We start from the raw sequence: 21,701 nt of genomic DNA on the forward strand, positions 1-21,701 counted from the left end.
GTGAAAGAAATGAGAGAAGTCAGCCAGTCTGGACTCATCCCCCTCCATAGACATAAGTTGAGCTCAGGTCCTGGATGAGGTCCCACAGGTAGAGGGGTTTGACCATTTTTCTGGAAGTGAGTGAACACACTTTCCTTGGGATTTCTAAACCTAAAGTATAATTTTCTAACCAAACAGTATATTCATCTTTTCAATATAATATGTTGTATCACCAGACAGTGTTCCTGTTGAATGATATATATTGCGAACTGTTTCCCCAAGTGAGAAGGTGCAGTGAATAGAGTCATGCACTCTGCCTCACCTGCCAGTGTCACACACTTAGATTAGGAGTGGAGTCCGGAAGCTGAAAAAAGTGTTTTTAGGTGGGAAGGAAAAAACGTTAGTAGATTGAACATGACCCACCATCCAGCTCACCATTCTGTTTCTATAAATACTGATGACTGATTTTTTCTCATGACTTAATAGTAAATGCTCTCTAAAAATCTGCCAATCCCTTGTAATAGTAGAAGGCGCATATATATAGGTGTGTAAATCTTGCTGCTGCTGCTGCTGCTAAGTCGCTTCAGTCGTGTCCAACTCTGTGCGACCCCACAGATGGCAGCCCACCAGGCTCCCCCATCCCTGGGATTCTCCAGGCAAGAACACTGGAGTGGGTTGCCATTTCTTTCTCCAATGCATGAAAGTGAAAAGTGAAAATGAAGGTGCTCAGTCATGTCCAACTCCTAGCGACCCCATGGACTGCAGCCTACCAGGCTCCTCCGTCCATGGGATTTTCCAGCAAGAGTACTGGAGTGGGGTGCCATTGCTTTCTCAGGTATAAATCTTTTTTTTTTTTTTTTTTTAAGAAGAAAAGACTGTGATTTTAGTTTCAGATTTTTGGAAATAGTTTTCAAAAAAATAAAATGACAAGAACACATACAAAAATTGCAACCATTCATTGAACTATGAGCTCTTAGCAGAGGAAAGGACTTTTGAAGTATTTGAGTTCCTCTCCTTCTGAAAGCCAGGATCACTTCTCAAATGTCCCTCATGCAACCAGCCTCCTCAAATCTTTCCCAAATTTGATGAACTTCATCTCTTAAAAGTTAACAGGAATCATTTAAAATCATTTAGAACAAAAGAAAGAATAAAATACAGGAGGTATGCCTCTTAAGTTATATGTTTTTAAGGAAAACTCACATCCTTGAAATAGCTTTGCAATATGCAGAGCAAGGTACTGGCTTCATAAAAAAACAAAATGACTCTGTACTTGCATTCTTTAAATGTGAAGAGCAGCTGTCATCTTCCTCTATAAAAATTAGCAAGCAATATTCATTCAGGTACATTCATTTAACTGTACTTCATATAGTTTTATACTTGGGATGAGGCTAAAACAAAAACACAAAAACCAGCCAGCCTAGAGCTCTAATAAAACAAATAGTAATTACTGAGAGATGTGACCAAGTGAAAAATCAATCCTGAATAACAAAACAAATTTCTAATTACAGAAATAAGCTGACTGAAAATTTCCACACTTGGAAGATTCTGATTATGATAAAGAAATACGTAAAGTTGGAACAGTAAGTAAACGTGATGATTTGGTTCCTTCCTGAAGGTCTACTGGTCCAGCTGCCAGCCATACAAGTCTCTGGGTTCTCAGCGAAGTGTGACCAGTTCTTCTGAAGAGGTAGGATGAATAGCAACCGTGTTACCAAAGTCGGATGTTGTTGCTCCCATTTTCAATGCAACTGCAAAGCCCTGCAGCATTTCATCACATCCAATTCCCTGCATATGAATTCCAACCACCTTTTCCTCTTGGTTGGCACAAACCATTTGCATCACACATTTTGTTTTCCTTTTGGTAACTGCATGATACATTGGGGTAAAGGTGGTTGAATGTCTTCAGATTTTCTTTTCCATATTTATAAATGGCTTCATCTTCTGTGAGTCCCACTGTCCCAATAGTGGGGGGGGGGGGGGTGGCTGAAGACCACTGTGGGGATGTTGTCATAGTCTAATTTGGAATCTTCTTTGCACTCAAAAAGTCTATGGGCAAGTTTTCGGCCAGCAGCAATTGCAACTGGAGTAAGAAGAGCATGTCCACACACATCCCCAACTGCATAGACACCTTTTACGTTAGTATTCTGGAATTCATCTTCTATGATATGACCTTTGTCATCAGTTTGAACCCCCAGTTTGTTTAAATTCAGGCCCCAGGAGTTTGGATCCCACCCAATGGCCCAGAGCAGGCAGTCAACATCTGCAATAGTGGTGAAGGTGGGTTCCCTACCAGGAATGGAAGTAACCATGCGGAGTTCCAGGCCCGAAGAAGTTTTTTTAACTTCCCTGACCTGGGAGTACTTCAGCACCTCAATGCCAGCGTTCTCCAGCTCATCGGTACAGTTGGAACTGATTATTGAATCAAGAGTTCTAAGCACCTTATCATGCCGAATCATTATTGATGTCTTAGAACCCAGGGCAGACAGGATGCCAGCTATCTCCACAGCGATGTAACCAGCACCAACAATGACACTGCAGCGAGGCAACTCTTCCAGCTGAAAAAACCCATCACTGGTTATTCCTAGGCTGGCACCGGGGATCTGGCTCTCCTGAGGAACCGAGGGCACGCCGCCTGTGGCGATCAGGATGTGAGGAGCGGTGTATTTTCTCCTGTTGACCTCCACTGTGGGCTGGGGATCGCACGTGAATGCTGCATGGCCATGGATGATGTCTATGTGGGATTTGGTTAGATTATTTTGATAGATGGTGTTCAGACGGCTCACATAGGCATCCCGCTTTTCCTTTATAATCTGCCAATTGAATTTACTTTCACAACTTTGAAAGCCATAATCAACGTGGTCATGCATGAATTCAGAGTGGACAGCAGTGTTCCACATTACCTTTTTGGGTACACATCCGACATTCACACATGTGCCGCCCAGCTTGTGTCTCTCTACCACGGCCGCCCGGGCGCCCAGCTCCGCCGCCTGGCGCGCGCTGGCCAGCCCTCCCGAGCCACCTCTAGATCACCAGGTAGTCGTCCGAGATCTCGGCACCAGCGCGGAGCGGCGGGCACGGCGGCTGCGGCTCCTGCTTGTACGCCATGGCGCGGAAGAAGGCGCTGGCTGGCCCAGCCTGAGGTGGTGCGGGGTTGGGGAAGGCGCATGCCACCCACAGCCAGCAGTGTCCCGCGCTCGCGATTAGAGTCCCGGCCAGCCTAAATCTTGAAGCAAGCTCATAAACAAAACTCTCAGCTTCCAACATTTATACATTAGTGTACAAATACTGCCATCAGAGATGAACTTTTTGCCTTGATAAGCAGATTACTATGGCTCGTTTAAATACTTTCCTGGTGGCTCAGACGGTAAAGCGTCTGTCTACAGTGTGGGAGACCTGGGTTCGATCCCTGGGTCAGGAAGATTCCCTGGAGAAGGAAACGGCAACCCACTCCAGTACTCTTGCCTAGAAACTCCCATGGACGGAGGAGCTTGGGGCAGGCTACTGTCCATGGGGTCGCAAAGAGTCGGGCACGACTGAGCCATTTCACTTCACTTCACTTCACTTCATTTCTGAGGTAGGAAGGTAGGTGGGCCTCGGGCTGAGCCACTGGAGCTTGTCTCTTGCTGACATTTCAGAGAAAAGACAGGGGCAGAGAGGAGCTGAGCTCTGCTAGAACAAAAAGATAAGATGACAACATATTTTTGGAATCAAGAAGATCTTCTAGACCACACATGTGCAGAAAAGATCCTCAGGGGTCAGGGAAGGGAGGAGGCACCAATCCTGCCAACCTCGCAGAGACTTTTGCGTGAATCCATCTTGGCTAAAAGATACGCATGCACATCTGAAGGACCCTGAATCAGACCAGATATGAGCAACAAGCAAGATGATTGGCCAGAGGAAACCTGGAAAATCCATGCCCTCATATAAGCAATTTAAGTCACCCCCAAAGCACGACTCTCTGAGCCCATCCATGTGTTCTTTTCACATGTACTCTGCTTCTAATAAACGCTTTACCCACCGTACTATCTTTTGCTCTTTGACGAATTCTTTCTTCAAAGAAGACAAGGACTGAGGTCCCATTTTAAGCCCATTGGCCCTCAGGGTCTAGTGGTTAAGGATTCAACACTCTAACCACCATGACCCAGATTCGATTCCTGGCCAAGGATCTAGGATCCTGCTTCAAGCTACTGCACCCCAGAGCCCCCCAGATCACTTCTAAATCACTGACAATAAGATTCATTTACATCTGCTTGTTGTATAAAGTGTGAGGGTAGAGAGGCACCTCTGTGTGTGTCTGGATGCGCCTAGCTATGCATTTGAGCACAATTGTGAGGGGCCTGACTTGCAAAGAAATCTTTAAAATTTTTAAAAAATTTTTTATTTATTTATCTAAGTTTTTGGCTGTGCTGGGTCTTCATGGCTACATCCAAGATTTCTCTAGTTGCGGAGAGCAGGGGCTACTCTTCGTTGCATCGTGCAGGCTTCTCATTATGGTGCACTTGCTTCAGAGCATGGGCTCTAGGGTGTGCGGGCTTCAGTAGTTGTGGTACACAGGCTTAGTTAGCCCTCAGTATGTGGAATCATCCTAGAGGAGGGACTAGGGACTGAGTCCTTCCTCTGCATTGTGTCCCCTGCATTGACAGGTAGACTCTTAACCATCGTACCACCAGGGAAGTCCTGTAAAGAAATCTTAAAGCTGGCAAGTTCTTTCTTGTGTGACCAATCAGAATTTGCTGTGTGATTGTGAAAAGGTGGAAAACTTCAGCTCCCAATTTCCTGGTACCAGCTAGTAGCTCTAACCCATGAAATGTTCCCTGGATACTTTACAGGGAAAACATTTGAGAAAACATTTGAGACTCCTGAAATCTAGTTCCTGAAATATTGCAGACTCTATTTTGCTAACATTCCCACAATCCAGCCAGTGATAAGAGCCCACTGACAGTGCAAATGGTGTTTCCTAACAATGTAAATATTTATTCATTTGCAAACAATAAACAGATAAGTATTTATTAAGTGCCTATTATATGTGCCAGGTCATAGAGATGCAGAGAAATATAAAACAGGCAAGTTCTTTGCCCTGGTGGAAATTGCAACTTAATATGAGGATTATTTTTTTATATTTGAAATTGTCATGAACATCCTCAGCCATAAGCTTTCTGGTTGTACTTTTAGTAACTCTAGTCTGGGAAAAAAGGAAAGAAAGCTATTGTGAATTCTGTAATATATGAATTTATATTTTTTCATCCACAAATCTAAACACATTTGAGTTTATGTATCATATGTATTTAGGAAAGATGCTCAGAAATATTTAAAAAAGAGCTTAGTCCCCTGAGATATAGTAATAGCTAACATTTACTAAGCACTGTGATGAGCTAGGTGCTGCTGTCTACAGAAAAAAAAAAAAAAAAAAAGCACAGCCTGAAAGTTGAGAATTATGTTTTATATGGTGGACAAAACTGAGGACTTAAGCCCAGGATGCAGCCTCTCAGATAGCTCTGAGAGACTGCTCTGAAGAGGTGAAGGAGAAGTCAGGATATATAGGAGTTTTTGCAACAAAGACCAGGTAGTCGAAACTTCAAAAGATTACTGTTAATTAAATAAAACCAGAAGGAATTTAGTGCTTTTCTATGCTTTATATTCCTTACTCTTTACATCACGAACCCTATAAAGCAGATACAGTTGCAATCCCATTTTACAGATGAGGAAATTGAGCCTTAGAGAAGTTAAGTAATCTCTTCCAGATTGTGTAAGAAATGGAACTTGAAGTGGTCCATTTTCAGAACCAAGTAGCTGGCCTTGGGTGGAAAATTATTAACAAACGGTTTCCCACTCAGAGCTAGCTAGTTTTGTCTTGAAAATTACTGGCAAGCTAGTCTTACCTAACCGGAGAAGGCAATGGCACCCCACTCCAGTACTCTTGCCTGGAAAATCCCACGGACAGCGGAGCCTGGTAGGCTGCAGTCCATGGGGTCGCTAAGAGTCGGACACGACTGAGTGACTTCCCTTTCACTTTTTACTTTCATGCATTGGAGAAGGAAATGGCAGCCCACTCCAGTGTTCCTGCCTGGAGAACCCCAGGGACGGGGGAGCCTGGTGGGCTTCAGGCTATGGGTTGCACAGAGTCAGACACAACTGAAGCGACTTAGCAGCAGCAGCAGCAGTCTTGTCTAACAGCTTACACCTGAAGAGTCCCTAAGCTAACAGGATGTCTGGGAAGGGATAAACAAAAATCTTTGTTGAGAACTGTGGACTTAGGATGCGAAGGGAGAAGAAAGAATACCCTATGAGACTTGGGCAATTCCAGGAAGACTGTAACCGCATCAGTTCAGTTCAGTCGCACAGTCTCACCTAATGAGGAACCAGGGAGGGATCTTCGAGCCAGAATAAGTGTTTGCTGTAACTGTCCTGGGTGTGCCTGCCCACCGGACACCCAATCTTGCAAGACTGTCATTATAAGTCTTGCTTTCACTGTGCTTCGTGTCTCTGAGTCCATCCCTTGGTTTTGGGCTGGTTGAGTGTGTTTCTCACATTGTATAGCCAGCCACTAGTAGTAAGGATTCAAACTTGCATTGAACTATGGAGCCCAATAACTACTTAGTTACACAGACTTTCCCTGAATTATGTATAAGGATACACACACACACACCCACATAAACTAGGGGTGTTTACCACATAAACACTAGGTCCTCCACACTGACTGGGATACACTGGTCTACTGAATAAATGTCAGTCTACCTAGTCGGTTCTTTATAGTCAACAGATCTTTGAATGAATCAATTTATTTAGCATCTAATACATGTGTGCATTCAACAAAGTAGTTTTTTAAAATTAAAGTATAGTTGATTTACAATGGTGTGTTAATTTCTGCTCTTTAGCCAAGTGACTCAGATATATATATATATATATATATATATACTTTCTTTTTTCTGTTCTTTTCCATTGTAGTTTACCTTAGGATACTGAATATAGTTCCTTGTGCTATACAGTAGTACCCTGTTGCTTATCCATTCTGTATGTAATAGTTTGCATGCACTAAACCCAAACTCCCAGTCCATCCCTCCCCCACAGCAAACACAAGTATATTCTCTGTGTCTGAGTCTGTTTCTGTTCCATAGATAGGTTCGTTTGTGTCATTTTTTAGCTTCTACATACAAGTGATTTCATATTTTATTGTCTTTCTCTTTCTGACTTACTTCTCTTAGTATTATAACAAGGAAGAACAAAATCTGGCTCCATATTGGATCTGTTTCTTTTACTTTAACCTTTGCTTTCCATTGCTTTTGTTACTATAATCACTAAAAGGATGATATCCATAGCTATGAGCATACATAACACCTGCCTCAGGAACCCTGCCCTTCTGCCTGAATGCTAAACTAAAGTGCCTTTGTTGAGCTCACAGGGAAACAACCTGACCCTGCACACCTGTGAACAGCTGCAGGAAAGAAGAAATTTACACATCCCCTCCTGAGGCTGGCCAAACTAGGAGATATTTTGCAAGACTTGTGGCCATTTTACTTTACTTCTTCACCTCCTCCCCATCTCTGTTCTATAAAAGAGATAAGTATCCAGACCTCTATAAGATGGGACTCTAGAACTCTAGTCTGCCACCTTCTTGGACACACAGTTTTTCTACTACTCCTTGCCTCAGTGCCTTGCCTCCTGATTTATTGGCCTGTGTGTGGCGAGCAGACTGAACTAGGACTCGGTAACAGTATGATAATATCTTATTCCATCCGTGTTGCTGCAAATGGCTTTATTTCATTCTTTTTTTGTGGCTTTACTCCTTGGAAGGAAAGTTATGACCAACCTAGATAGCATATTCAAAAGCAGAGACATTGCTTTGCCAACAAAGGTCCGTCTAGTCAAGGCTATGGTTTTTCCAGTGGTCATGTATGGATGTGACAGTTGGACTGTGAAGAAAGCTGAGCGCCGAAGAATTGATGTTTTTGAACTGTGGTGTTGGAGAAGACTCTTGAGAGTCCCTTGGACTGCAAGGACATCCAACCAGTCCATTCTAAAGGAGATCAGTCCTGGGTGTTCTTTGGAAGGACTGATGTTAAAGCTGAAACTCCAATACTTTGGCCACCTCATGCGAAGAGCTGACTCACTGGAAAAGACTCTGATGCTGGGAGGGATTGGGGGCAGGAGGAGAAGGGAACGACAGAGGATGAGATGGCTGGATGGCATCACCGACTTGATGGACACGAGTTTGGGTGAACTCTGGGAGTTGGTGATGGACAGGGGGGCCTAGCGTGCTGCAATTCATGGGGTCGCAAGGAGTCGGACACGACTGAATGACTGAGCTGAACTGAACATGCTATTATATAATACACCACATATTCTTTATCCATTCATCTGTTGATGAACAATTAGATTGTTTCCATTCTTGACTATTGTGAATACTGCAGCTATGAACACAGGTGTGCATTATCATTTGGGATTATACTTTTGCTCGGATGTACACCCAGGAGTGGGATTGCTCAAACCTAGAGTAATTCTATTTTTAGTTTTTGGAGAACCCCCATACTGCTTTTTAAAAATTATTTATTTATTTAATTTTGGCATTGTTGGGTCTTTGTTGCTGTGTGGGCTTCTCGTTACCCTGGCTTCCCTTGCTGTGCAGCATGGGTTCTAGGCATGTGGGCTCCAGTGGTTGTGGCACAGGGGCTCAGCAGTTGCAGTTCCTGGGCTCTAGAGCACAGGCTCAGTTTCTCTGGGGCATGTGGAATCTTCCCCTGCCCACCCCCACCCCCACACCCCAATACTGTTTACCATAGTGGCTGCAGCAACTCATGTTCTCACCAACAGTATAGGTGGGTTCCCTTTTCTCTATACCCTCTTCAGCAACAAAGTAGCTATTGAACACCTACTATCAGTCAAGAACTGGGTTTATAGTGGTGAGCAAAGACTCTCCTCTCACAGATCCTATATTCTAGTGGGGAGAAAGGGAATATGGATGAAAAATGTTGCCTGCCGTATCAACAAACAATGTTGCAGCCATCAAGCCATCAGTCACTACTGCTGCCCCACCCACCTCCCCCCAAACCGTGAGCCTGACTATTGGGAACTCAGGATGGGGAAGAACATGATATCAGCTGTAGATAGCTAAGGTGCACATCAAAGGAATAATTTCAATGAATCCAAACTCTTGCATTTTCCCATACACAGAAAAGCGCTAAACTCCTTATGTTGAGATACTTAGTTTTCTTCATTTTATTATTATTATTATTTTGGCCACATCACACAGCTTGTAAGATCTTAGTTCTCTGACCAGGGATGGAACCCATGCCCCTTGCAGTGGAAATGCAAAGTTCTAATCACTGGATTGCCAGGGAATTCCCCTGGTTTTCTTTAATTAATAGTAATCTTTTGATGTTCCAACTATGTGATTTTTACTGCAGAACCCCTTCATACCCTTGCTCCTTGCTTACCTTTTTGGAGCAGTCTCAAGGCAATGGCACCCCATTCCAGTACGCTTGTCTGGAAAATCTCATGGATGGAGGAGCCTGGTAGGCTGCAGTCCATGGGGTCGCTAAGAGTTGGACACAACTGAGCGACTTCACTTTCACTTTTCACTTTCACGAATTGGAGAAGGAAATGGCAACCCACTCCAGTGTTTTTGCCTGGAGAATCCCAGGGATGGGGGAGCCTGGTGGGCTGCCATCTATGGGGATGCACAGAGTCGGACACGACTGAAGCGACTTAGCAGCAGCAGCTCAGAGCTATGTGGCTTGAAGTCCTCATAAAGTCCAATAAATTAAACACATGGAACTTATATTTCATTTAACACTTACATAGCACTTACAAAGTGCCAGACATGGTCTCAGTTCTTTTCAAATATCTAATAAGTTTATCTTCTGAAAAAGTCAATAAAAATATTAGTAATTATATTATATGTAAATAACCTAATTATTTCAAGTAAAAGACGAAAGGTATAAGATTATATTTTTTAAAAGCCTAACTATACTACTGACAAAAGACACGAGACAAAAAGTTCAAAAACTTAAAAACAAAGGATTAAAAATGTACCATTTCAATACTAGCAAAAAAGTTTGCATAGTTACACTAGTATCAGATACAGTAAAATTTAAGACAAGAAGTCTTACTAGATATAAAAAGGGACAATTCTTGTATAAAAAGGATTAGTCTACCAGAAGATATAATAATTCAAAATCTCAAAAGCTTGAAAATTGATAAAACAGAAAAGGACATTAGAACTAAAATGAGAAATAAAGAAGTCCACAATAAGACTGGAAGACTTTACCACAATGCTACTCAAAGTATGATCCATAAACCAGTCCATGATGAGATACTTATAGAAACTGAGCACAGCCCTTCAGATTTTTATAACAATTTCACATTGCTGAAATTTCTTACTTTTTTAAAAAAATGAAAACAATTGTCTACAACAGATCAGGAAAAAAAATGGCTTTTCACCACAAATGCTTTGAGAAGCACTATGTTAATATATCATTCTTAATAGCTGGTAGAACAGATGTCTTGGGCCATTTTTAGTTTTCCCAATTTCTGATTGACAGTGCCTTCTCAATTTTGGTTTGTGGACGGTGTAGAGGTGAAAATTAAACTCTAACGAGAAACAAAGGAAATGGAAGTTGAGGATGAACAGTTTAAAAAAAGTTAAACAGGTTAAATGAAAAAAAAAAATCTAGATATAGAGCAATAACTTAAAGGCTGGTTCAACCCCAAATCTCTGCTCTCTCTCCATGTCACACCCCCTTAGGTCCCACAACAGATCAGAGCTTTTGTTTTCTAGAAAAACTAAACCAGAGAGACTCCAAGACTTGAAGAAACCAGACACTGTGGAGGGCAGGGATGAATCAGTGGACTAAAAATAGAGGGATTCAGTGAAAGACTGCATAACAAATGATTAGATCCCCAGCTCCCTTCCTTTTTCTGCTCCTAGAATGCCAGGAGTCACCTGGCAATCTAAGTAACAGAAAGGTAGATTCATCTCCAAGAAACTGAAAAATGAACAAATAGATACTGACAGGTTGAGTCCTCCAACAGGTTTGCTCTCATGGAAAGTTCTTGCTGTGTACACAAGACTTCAAACATCTTTAGAGCCTCACTCTAGAAAATGAAAAGACAGCCAAAGACCATCTCTCAGTTTTGGAGACAGCCTCCAAGAAAGGCATAAAGCAAAACTAACAAACTGTGGTAGCCAGCCTCCAAAATGGTCTCCAATCATCCCCCACCTTTTTATATTGTCCCTTCCTACATTGTACACACATTTGACAATGTGACTGATTGCTTACAGTAGAAATGATGGAATAAAAGTTTCAAGATTAGGTTATGAAAGACTGCAGTTTCCATCTTAGATTCTCTAATTCTCACTCTTGCTCTCTCATATCTTACTCTGAGGGAAACAAACGGCCATGTTGAGAGTAGGGTGACTAATCTTTCCAGCTTGCCTGACTGAATGGGTTGCCAGATGCAAAACCTTCAGAACTAAAATCAGGGGTCAACCAGGAAACCTGGAATGAGTTGGTCACCCTACTTGTGAGCAACCTTATGGAAAGGTCCATGGGGGAAAGAACTGATGCCTCTGGTTAATAGCCAATGAGAAACTGTGGCCTGTAAACAACTGTGTAAGTGAGCTTAAGAGTGGATTCCCTAGCCCCAGTGGAGCCTTGAGATGACTATCGCCCCAGCCAATCCCATGCAACCTTGGAGGAGATCCTGAGTCTCTCACAGAGAGATTCTCAAAAACTTCACAGATTGTGTGAGATAAAACCATATGTTGTTTTAAGTTGCTAAGCTTGAAGGTAATTTGCTGGGCTTTAATAGATAACTAATACACAACAGAAGAAAAAAAAACTGAAAAAGTTAGTACTTCCAAAAAAGATATGTATAGTATTTCAAGACCAGGATTCTGTAACAAAGCAGAATGTGTTAAATTGACTATAGGAATGGCCTCAATTTGTTAAAGCCTCCCTGCACTCAACACTTTGATTGTCAGTTCTCTCACACTGATTTGGCCATGTGTCTTGCTTTGGGAGAGTAGCAAGCATGACTCAGAGACTTAAAAAGCACCTGCACATTGAGACTTGCTCTCTTGCTATTCTTGAGACCCTGATACCACGTGGGCAAAGCTAGCCTAACCAGCTGAAGGATAATAAACCAGATGGAAGAGAATGAAGGCACCCAAGAGGACAGTCAGCCTTTATCTGCCCCAGTAGCTGACTGTAGTTGCATCAGTGAGCCAAACTGAAGTCAGTTGAGACTGGCTATAAGAGTAGAACCTCATAGCCTAGTTTAGCTCAAATTGCTGACCCACAGAATCATGAACTAAATAGCTGGCTGTCATCTTAAGCCACTAAGCTTCAGCTTTAGAGTGTTTTTTAAGTTAATTTATTTTTGGCTGTGATGGGTCTTCATCACTGTGTGTGGCTTTTCTCTAGTTGCAGCAAGCAGGGGCTACTCTGTTGCGGGTCACAGGCTTCTCATTACTGTGGCTTCTGTGTTGCAGAGCACAGGCTCTAGGATACACAGGCTTCAGTAGTTGTGGCTCGTGGGCTCTAGAGTGCACGCTCAGTAGTTGTGAAACACGTGGTTAGTTGCCCCACAGCATGAGTATTCTTCCTGGATCAGGGATAGAACCCATGTCCCCTGCATTGGCAGGCAGATTCCCAACCTCTGGGCCACCCAGAGACGCTCCTTAGGGAGGTTTTTTTTTTTTTTAATGCATCATAAGGTAATTGATGCAATAATGGATGAAGAATAAGACAGAGCTCTTGGTGTTTGGCAAAACTAATACAATTATGTAAAGTTTAAAAAAAAAAAAAAGACAGAGCTCTTGGAAATAAAAATCATGACAGTCAAAATTTTTCAACATTTTAGTAGAAATTCTAGGAAGATAAAATCAAGAAGAAAAGATTAAAAAAAAATACATCTAGAAGGTTTATATCCAACCAATAGGAGTTCCAGAAAGAGAGAAAAGAGAAATGGAGAGAGGTGGGGGATGTGTTGAAGAAATTGTAGTATTCACTGTAAATCTCCTGTTCCTAATTCATCATCCTTACCACCTTAATATATACCATAATTAGCACCTGCATTTATTAACCTAAGGGTTTTTCCCCTGGGCATTTGATCCTGCTTTGATGCTTGACTATCAGAGAAAAATTAATAACTTAGGAAGTGAAACCTCCTCCTTTCCAAGTATTGGAATTATGTATTTCCAAACAAAAGTGGAAGACTTATTCAGTGAAAATTATAAATCATGTTGAAAGAAATTTCAAAAGGCATAAAGAGCCTCCTGATGAAAGTGAAAGAGGAGAGTGAAAAAGTTGGCTTAAAACTCAACATTCAGAAAACTGAGATCACGGTATCTGGTCCCATCCCCAAATAGATGGGGAAACAATGGAAACAGTGAGAAACCCAATTTTCTTGGGCTCCAAAATCACTGCAGGTGGTGACTGGAGCCATGAAATTAAAAGATGCTTGCTCCTTGGAAGAAAAGTTATGACCCACCTAGACAGCATATTAAAAAGCAGAGACATTACTTTGCCAACAAAGGTCCATCTAGTCAAAGCTATGGTTTTTCCACTAGTCATGTATGGATATGAGAGTTGGACTATAAAGAAAGCTGAGTGCTGAAGAATTGATGCTTTTTAACTGTGGTGTTGGAGAAGACTCTTGAGAGTCCTTTGGACTTCAAGGAGATCCAACCTGTCAATCAGTCAGTCAGTCCTGAATATTCATTGGAAGGACTGACGCTGAAGCTGAAACTTCAATACTTTGGCCACCTGATGCAAAGAGATGACTCATTTGAAAAGACCCTGATGTTGGGAAAGAATGAAGGTGGGAGGAGAAGGGGATGACAGAGGATGAGATAGTTTGATGGCATCACTGAGTTGATGGACATGAGCTTGAGCAAGCTCTGGGAGTTGGTGATGGACAGGAAAGCCTGGCGTGCTGCAGTCCATGGGATCGCAAAGAGTAGGACATGACTGAGCAACTGAATTTACTGAGGTGGAAACATATCCCATGTTTATGGATTGGAAGATTTAAGATGTGAATACTACCCAAAGCAATCTACAGATTCAATGCAATCTCTATCAAAATCCCAATGATGTTTTTGCAGAAATAGAAAAATTCTAGAAAATTCATTCTAAAACTCATGTGGGATAACAAAGGATTGTGAATAGCCCAAACAGTCTTCAATAGGAACAAAGCTGGATGACTCAATGTTTTTTGATTTCAAAATTCACTACAAAAGTATACTAATCAAAACAGTATGGTTCTGCTTTAAAAACAGACATATAGACAAACAGAAAAGGATAGAAAGACCAGAAATAAACCCTTCAAAATATGGTTAAATGATTTATGACAAAGGTGCCAGGACCATTACATGGGAAAATGTGCTGGAAAAATTAGATATTCACATGCAACAGAATGAAGTTGTACCCTTACCTAAAATACAAAAGATAACCCAAAATAGATCAAAGACTTCAGTTTAGTTCAGTTCAGTCACTCAGTCATGTCCTACTCTTTGCAACCCCATGAACCGTAGCACGCCAGGCCTCCCTGTCCATCACCAACTCCTGGAGTTTACCCAAACTCATGTCCATTGAGTCGATGATGCCATCCAACCATCGAATCCTCTGTCATCCCCTTCTCCTCCTGCCCTCAATCTTTCCCAGCATCAGGGTTTTTTCAAAAGAGTCAGCTCTTCACATCAGGTAGCCAAAGGATTGGAGTTTCAGCTTCAACATCAGTCCTTCCAATGAATATTAAGGACTGGTTGGATCTCCTTGCTGTCCAAGAGAGTCTCAAGAGTCTTCTCTGAGAGAAGACTTAAAACTATAAAATTCTTAAAAGGAAACATAGGACGAAAGCTTCACAATTTTGGATCTGGCAATAATAATCTTGGATATGACATCAAAGGCATAAGCAACAACAAAAAAAAATAAATGGAACTTAATGAAATTAAAAAATTTTTGTACATGAAGAGACAGTATCAACAGAGTAAAAAGGCAACCCAAAGATTGAGAGGCAATATTAGCAATCATACATATGGGATTAATAGAATATATAGAGAACCCCTAAAACTCAACAATAAAAAAACAACCTGATTCAAAATCAACAAAGGACTAAATAGACATTTTTCCAAAGAGGAAATGAAGATGGCCAACAGGTACATGGATGCTCAACATGACTAATCATCAGAGAAATGCAAATCAAAACCACAGTGAGAGATCAAGCACCACATGCCTACCAGAATAGCTATCATCAAAAAGAACAAATAACAAATGTTGGCAAGGATATGGAGAAACCCAGAGAGTCCTCATGGCAAGAGGAGTCTGGTGGGCTACAGTCCATGGGGTCACAACGCGTCTGTCATGACTGAGCAACTAAGAACACCACAGCACAGCAAACAGTGTACCCTCACATACTGTTGGTGGGAACTGTAAATTAGTGTAGCAATTGTGAAAAACGGTATGGAAGCTTCTCAAAAAACTAAAAATACAACTACTGTATGACTTTTCCACTCCTGGGTATATAGCCAAAAAAACCCAAAAACACTAATTCAAAAAGATACATGCACTCTGATGTTCATAGTAACATTATTTACAACAGCTAGGGTATGGAGAAGCAATGGCACCCCACTCCAGTACTCCTGCCTGGAAAATCCCATGGACGGAGGAGCCTGGTAGGCTGCAGTCCATGGGGTTGCTATGAGTCAGACACGACTGAGCACCTTCACTTTCACTTTTCACTTTCATGCATTGGAGGAGGAAATGGCAACCCACTCCAGTGTTCTTGCCTGGAGAATCCCAGGGACAGCGGGGCCTGGCCGGCTGCCGTCTATGGGGTCGCACAGAGTCGGACACAACTGAAGTGACTTAGCAGCAGCAGCAGCAGGGTATGGAAGCAACTTGTGTCCATCAACAGAAGAATGGATAAAGATGTGGTGTGCATATATATAATGAAATACTACTCAGCCATAAAAAGATGAACTTTTGCCATTTGCAACAGCACAAATGGACTTGGAGGGCATTAAGCAAAGTGAAATAAGTCGGTCAGAGAAAGACAACTATTGTACAATACCATTTAAATGTGGACTCTAAAGAATACAACAAACTAGTGAATAAAACAAAAAAGAAGCAGATTCACAGATATAGAGAAGAAACTAGTGTTTACCAGAGGGGAGAAAAAAAGAGGGGGATGGGAAATATAGGGGTAGGAGGAAAAAAGGGTTATTATGGATTATATGAAATTATATGTATGAAACTTTTGAAAATTGTAAAGCACTACAGAATTTTAAAATTGTAAAGCACCCCTTCATGGATCATTGCCTTGTTGTGGCGAAGGGGCTCATGTAACTCAATGAAACTATGAGCCATGCCATGTAAGGCCACCCAAGGTGGAAGGGTCATAGCAGAAGGTTCTAACAAAACACGATTCACCGGAGGTGGATATGACAAACCACCTCAATTTACTTGCCATTGAGAACTTCATAAATTGTATATAAAGGACAAAAAGATATAACCCCAAAAGATGAATGTTCCCAGGTCCGAAGGTGTCCAATATGCTACTGGGGAAGAGTGGAGGAGAACTACTATTAGCACCAAAAAGAATGAAGTGGCTGGGCCAAAATGGAAACAACGCTCAGTTGTGGATTTGTCTGGTGATGAAAGTATTGCATAGGAACCTGGAATGTTAGGTAAATTACCATGGATCAAGGTAAATTGGACATGATCAAGCAGGAGATGGTAAGAATAAACATCAACATCTTAGGAATCAGTGAACTAAAATGGATGGGAATGGGTGAATTTAATTCAGACCATTATATCTATTACTGTGGGCAGGAATCCTGTAGAAGAAATGGAATAGCTCTCAAATCAACAAAAGAGTCCAATGCAGTAGTTGGGTGCAACTTCAAACATGACAGAATGATCTGGGTTCATTTCCAAGGCAAACCAATCAACATCACAGTAACCCAAGTCTATGCCCCTACCAACGATGCTGAAGAAGCTGAAGATCATCAGTTCTATGATGACCTAGAAGACCTCCTAGAACTAACACCAAAATAAGATGTTCTATTCATCATTGGCAATTGGAATGCAAAAGTAGGAAGTCAAGAGATAACTGGAATAACAGGCAAGTTTGGCCTTGGAGAACAAAATGAAGCAAGGCAAAGGGTAACTGAATTCTGTCAAGAGAATGCATTGGTCATAGCAAATGTCCTTTTTCAATGACACAAGAGACAACTTTATACATGAACATCACCAAATGGCTAATATGAAAATCAAATTGATTACACTCTTTGTAGCTGAAGATGGAGAAGCTGTATACAGTCAGCAAAAACAAAACTTGGAGCTGACTGTAGCTCAGATCATCAGCTTCTCATAGCAAAATTCAGGCTTAAACGAAAAAACATGGGGAAAACCACCAGGAGAGCCAGGTATGATTTAAATCAAATCCCCTATGAACATGCAGTGGAGGTAATGAATAGATTCAAGGGATTAGAACTTGTAAACAGTGTGCTTGAAGAATTATGGATGAAGGTCCATAATATTGTACAGGAAGCAGTGAACAAAACCATCTCAAAGATAAAGAAAAGCAAGAAGGCAAAGTGGTTATCTTAGGAGGCCTTACAAATAGCTAAAAAAAGAAGAGACGTGGAACGCGAGGGAGAAAGGGAAAGGTATACCCAATTAAATGCAGATTTCCAAAGAACAGCATGGAGGGACAAGAAGGCCTTCTTCAGTGAACAGTGTATAAAACTAGCAAAAAACAACAGAAGGGGAAGACTAGACATCTATTCAGGGAAATTGGAGATATCAAGGGGACATTTTGCCCAAAGATGGGCACAATAAAGGACAGAGACGGAAGAGACCTTATAGACAATGAAGAGATCAAGAATAAGTGGAAAGAATACACAGAAGAGCTGTATAAAAAAGATACAGATGGACTGGGTGACTATGATGGTATAGTCAGCCACCCAGAGCCAGACATTCTGGAGAGTAAAAGTCAAGTGGGCCTTAGGAAGCTCTGCTGTTAATAAAGCTAGTAGATGTGATGGAATTTCAGCAGAACTATTCAAAATCCTAAAGGATGATGCCATTAAGGTGTTGCATTCAATATGTCAGCAAATCTGGAAGACCCAGCAGTGGCCACAGGACTGGAAAAGTTCAATCCTCATTCCAATTCCCAAGAAGGGTAGTACTAAAGAATGTGCTAACCATCAGACAATTACACTCATCTCCTATGCTAGTAAAGTCATGTTTAAAATCTTGTATGCTAGGCTTCAGCATTATGCAAACCAAGAACTTCCAGATGTCTGAGGTGGATTTAGAAAAGGAAGAGGAACCAGAGATCAAATTGCCAGCATTTGCTGGATCATAGAGAACGCTAGGGAATTCCAAAAAAAAAAAAATCTACCTCTGTGTCATTGACTATGCCAAAACCTTTGACTGTGTGGATCATAATAAACTGTGGAAAGCTCTTAAAGAAATGGGAATACCAGACCATCTTACCTATTTCCTGAGAAACCTATATGCAGGTCAAGAAGCAACCTGTATGCAAAAGCAAACCTTGTATGAAACAACTGATTGGTTCAGGATTGAGAAAGGAATACAGCAGGGCTGTCTGCTGTCACCTGTTGGTTTAATCTACATGCTGAGCACATCATGAAAAATGTCAGGCTGGATGAGTTACGAGCTGGAATCAAGATAGGCAGGAGAAATATCAACAACTTCAGATATGCGGATGATACCACTCTAATGGTAGAAAGTGAAGAGGAACTAAAGAACCTCTTGATGAGTGTGAAGGATGAGAGTGAAAAAGAGCCAGCTTAAAACTAAATGTTAAAAAAAACTCCTAAGATCATGACATCTGGCCCCATTAACTCATGGCAAATAGAAGGGGAAAAGGTGGAAGTAGTGACAGATTTCCTCTTCTTGGGCTCTAAAATCACTGAGGATAGTGACTGCAGCCATGAAATCAGATGTTTGCATCTTGGCAAGAAAGCTATGACAAACCTAGACGGTGTGTTGAAAAGCAGAGACATTACTCTGCTGAGAAAGGTCCTTTTAGTCAAGGCTATGGTCTTCCCAGTGGTCATGTACAGTTGTGAGAGCTGGACTGTAAAGAAGACGGAGCGCCAAAGAATTAAAGCCTTTGAACTATGGTGCTGGAGAAGACTCCTAAGAGTCCCTTGGACAGCAAGGAGATCAAACCAGTCAATCTTAAGGGAAATCAACCCTGAATACTCATTGGAAGGATGCTGAAGCTGAAACTCTAGTATTTTGCTCATTTAATGTGAACAGCTGACTCATTGGAAAAGTCCCTGATGTTGTGAAAGATTGAGGGCAGGAGAAGATGGCGTCAGAGGGTGAGATGGCTGGATGGCATCACCAATGCAATGGACATGAACTTGGGCAAACTTTGGAGAGAGTGACGGACAGAGAGGCCTGGTGTGTTGCAGTCCATGGGGTTGCAAAGAGTCAGACACGACTGGGTAACTGAACAACAACAATGGATTATATGAAATCATATGTATGTAACTTCTGAAAATTGTAAAGCACTATAGAATTTAAAGAATCTTTCTTTCAGTAAAACTTTTTAAGTTAAAAAAAAAGAACAAAAGACTTAAATAGACATTTCTCCAAGTAAGATATACAAATGGAAATAAGCACATGAAAAGATGTTCAGCGATGCATTAGGGATCATTGCTGCTGCTGCTGCTAAGTTGCTTCAGTCGTGTCCGACTCTGTGCGACCCCATAGACAGCAGCCTACCAGGCCCTGCCGTCCCTGGGATTCTCCAGGCAAGAACACTGGAGTGGGTTGCCATTTCCTCCTCCAATGCGATCATTAGGGAAATGCAAATCAAAATTATGAGATACTACCTCACATCCACTAGGATGGCTGCCATTCAAAAAAAGAACAGAAAATAACAAGTTTTGGCAAGAATGTTGAGAAACTGGAACTCCTGTGCACTTCTGGTGAAAATGTAAAATGGTATTGCCACTGTGGAAAACAGTACAGTGGTTCCTCAAAAAACTAAAAATAGAATTACCATATGATCCAGCAATTCCATTTCTTCACATTTACCCAAAAGAATTGAAAGCAAGGTCTCAAAGAGATATTTGTACACTCGTGTTCACAACTGCTAAAATGTGGAAACAACCCAAGCATCCGCCAGCGAATGAATGGATAAAGAAAATGTGGTATATAAATACAATAGGATATTATTCAGCCTTAAAAAGGAAGGAAATTCTGACATATGCTATGATATGGATGATGTGATATGATTGGGAATTTGTGTGCCAATGCAGGGGACAACGGTTTGATCCCTGGTCTGGGAAGATTTCACTTGCTGCGGGGCAGCTAAACCCCCGTGCCACAACTACTGAGCCTAGGCGCAGCAACTACGGAAGCCCCCAGGCCCTAGAGCTCTTGGTTTGTGACAAGAAAAGCCACCGCAATCAGAAGTCTGTGCAGGGTACAACTAGAGAGCAGCCCCTGCTCACTGCAAATAGAAAAAGCCTATGTACATCAGTGAAGACCCAGCACAGCCAAAAATAAAGAAATAATAAATTTAAAAAAATTTAAGTAAAAAAACATGTTCTTTAGACTATTTTTTAGCAATGTATGTGGAAGGCTTTTAAAAACGTGTACATAAATCCAAGAGATGAGCGAAGCAATTTAGACAGACCTGAATTACACCACAGCTTTCTTTTTCCATATTGTCTCTTTACATATCCCCCCTCCAACTCCCACCCCACCTAAATATCCCTTCTAGTGGCATGCATTGGAGAAGGAAATGGCAACCCGCTCCAGTGTTCTTGCCTGGAGAATCCCAGGGAAGGTGGAGCCTGATGGGCTGCCGTCTATGGGGTCGCACAGAGTCGGACACGACTGAAGCGACTTAGTAGCAGCAGCAGCAGCAGTGGCTCTAGGGTGTTTCATGGAGTAATGTAAATGCGGGAGCCACAGGCTGGCAGGAGAGGTCGGTGCAGGACTGAGGGATGGGAGGAAAAGAAGGAAGCAGCCGCTTCTCTGCGCGATCGGATTTCCAGCATCCTCCTTCACCCCTCCCTCCGATGTGTCTACCTTGCTATGCCCGTAGAGCCAGTGAGTGGGGGGCGAGGGGAAAAGGCGCAGGTCTCGGAGCAGCCTCTGCCTCTGCAGGTAGAGCTTGATGGCCTGCAGCAGCCCTAGGGCCAAGCAGAACACCAACGTCAGGTAAAAGGGCCTTGCCCAGTGCGTCTCAAGCCAGGAGGACTCCATCCAGGAGGACTCCATCCAGGAGGACTCCATCGCTTTGCGCTACGAGGAGTGACTTACCGGCGGGGAGCTTTGTGTAGCCGCTCTTGCGGGAGGATCCACCCACTCACTCCAGGGCAAAGCCCGCCCACTGTTTCTCTGTGCCCTCCCGCAAGATCCCCGCTCCCTCACCCTGCTTCCCTCTCCGATCGCCAAGGGTGCTAAGGAAGAGCCGTGGGAGGGGAAGTTACCGCTTAGGGGGAGGAAGCAGGCACGAGTTCCCGGATTTCTTGCCCTTTATCAATGGATGCAAACCTGCATTCAGGACGACTTCTCATGGAGTGTCATAGTTCATGTGTGACAGCTTTCAGTCACAGAAGATCTGAATTTTAGGTTTTGAAATAATGCCAAAGCTAACGTCGTTGGTTTTCCTCTTTGCCACAAAGCATTTATAAACTGCGCTGAAAAAGAGAACTTGTTCCCCAC

The 21,701-nt window shown here is 42.2% G+C and overlaps 1 pseudogene; it reads right to left on the minus strand.

Moving 5' to 3' along the window:
* Positions 1-1,517: 1,517 nt before the first annotated feature.
* On the minus strand, positions 1,518-21,269 carry LOC113890350 (annotated as a pseudogene).
* Positions 21,270-21,701: the final 432 nt, after the last annotated feature.

Source organism: Bos indicus x Bos taurus, chromosome 3 (assembly GCF_003369695.1).
Source record: "Bos indicus x Bos taurus breed Angus x Brahman F1 hybrid chromosome 3, Bos_hybrid_MaternalHap_v2.0, whole genome shotgun sequence".
NCBI classification, from domain to species: Eukaryota; Metazoa; Chordata; class Mammalia; order Artiodactyla; family Bovidae; genus Bos; species Bos indicus x Bos taurus.